Raw genomic sequence first — 2,186 nt, 5'->3', positions numbered from 1 at the left:
GGAAAAGCATCATCAATAATGAATGGAGACTATTTCATTTAATAAATGGTTTGTTTTGTTATACAAGTTGTTCGAGTCTTTTCGTCTAAAAAAAAGGTAACATTAATTTCTTGACGACCTAATATAATGATGCTTCACCAGCTTGAAAGAGGCATTCACATCATAACAACTGCCACTACTTTAATGTTCTTGAAGTGCCCTTCTCTTTCCAACATACTTCATGGATATTGATTCCTGAGTGATGATGGTGTATGTGCTCAGTGATATAATCATTGTACTGCCAGCATATTGTATATTTGTTTGCATAACTTGAATAATGATATGGTATTTTATTTGTCAATTTTCTTTACAGGAATAGGTTTTTGTTTTTAGCTAAGTTGAGAATAATCCATCAATTGAATGCAGTTGATTATTGAGCCCAGTTATTAATAAGAAGCCCAATATTTCCACACTGCTAATTTATAAGGTTTTGAGGGGCTTTTAATTTTATTTTCTTGATTTGTACCTAGCATAGATTCACATCTCACCAATGCTTTCCAAAGTTAACATTTTCCTACACTAAAAACGTATTTCTGATAGATACTTACCTCTACTCACATAAGCTTTCCTTGATTTGTACTGCCCTCTATATGTGCAGTTTTCACTTGCCACTAACCTTAAAGCTCCTATCCTACCTAACATCATGTGGTGTACACCTGGTATAGCTTCACTGCAGGATGCACATGAGCATGCGACAACCCTTCACCAACAGGAGTGTGACACACCTTCCTAGCACAGCTGACTCCTCTATAATGTACAGCACAATCAACACTTCAAAATTAGGAAAAAAAAAGATGCACTAGAAATGGAGAAGATGGGTGAGAAGTGCAAGATGAGGTAAATATCTACCAGAAATATATTTTCAGTGTAGGAAAATGTTAACTTCCAATACAATACCTTAACTCCAATCACATAATAGCTAGAATCCCACACTGAAAAGGTGTAGGAGCTGGTGCAAATGTTACCTAGATGAGCACTGTTCAGAAGGCACCCTAAGAAAACCCATGGAGTGAGACACTCTAGTGTATAGAGTCAAAAAACTAGGCTGCATTGGCCATTTGTTGTCTAGTCCATGATAGGAGGAGGAACCCAACCATTTTCACCTCAAACGCAAGAAGTGGAAGGGAAAAGCATATCCTTTTCGAACAACTCAGGCAGGGCACATGTGTGTACACCAAGTACACAAACAACACTAGGCTACCCAGGAAAGCAAATGTGGTGGGTTAAGACTGGTCCTATGCCGATTTAACACCAGACACCACCCAGAAACTAACATCCATGCATGCAAGAGGATAGGGGAAAGCCAGCTGAAAAGGTGAACTGCATGTGGTAGATTGGCTGGTTATCGGGCAGCTCTGTCTAATACTTTAAAGTTTTCTTATTATTGTTATAAATTATCTTCTCCTGTTTTTTCTATCCTTTTTTGTTAGTTTTGCCACCTTTGCCATCCTCGTCTTGCAGTCCTTCCTGATTTGGACCTGAATACTGTTCACCACACCCTTACCCTCCTTCTCTTTGAATCTTTAGTCTCTTGTTCCTTGTACCATATTTTGCTGAGACTCTACTTCTTACACTGGAGTAGCTCATGAGCAAGGTTATTCAATAGCGTAATGTGAGGTGCAAGTTTGCCAAGTGATTTACAGCTTATAATGGAACAAATAGTAGTTAAACATGGATCAAATGGCAATAAAATGAAATTTGAGATTTTTGAAATGAAGAAAAGTAATTTTAATCTTAACATGAAAATCAATTTGCACTTAGACTTGTCACAAAAAAGACTCAATATATTCATGGACAAATCTTTAGTAAAAATACTTCATTGAAAAATCTGCTGTTTTGTGTACAAAAGGCTCGTAATGTTTACTAAAAGTTTGACAAATTTTGTAAAGATACACATACTGTATTAAAAGTTATAGTATGAAAACTACAGCAAGTACAAAGTGGTTATGAAGTTGGTCAATTCGATGACCCTGTGATGAGAGAGTTAAGGTAGCTTGTCCAGCTCCAACAAACACCAGCACACCCAGGAACTGACATCTAGGCAGCAGTTGGAAGAAGGTTTCCCAGGTGGAGGGGTGAACTGCATGTGGTAGAATCATCCAGTCCATCACCAGACAGAATCTGGAATTGTACATCAGGTCCATTGT

The sequence above is a fragment of the Limulus polyphemus genome, unplaced genomic scaffold (assembly GCF_000517525.1).
Source record: "Limulus polyphemus unplaced genomic scaffold, Limulus_polyphemus-2.1.2 Scaffold288, whole genome shotgun sequence".
Taxonomy (NCBI): Eukaryota; Metazoa; Arthropoda; class Merostomata; order Xiphosura; family Limulidae; genus Limulus; species Limulus polyphemus.
This window is presented reverse-complemented; position numbering follows the sequence as displayed.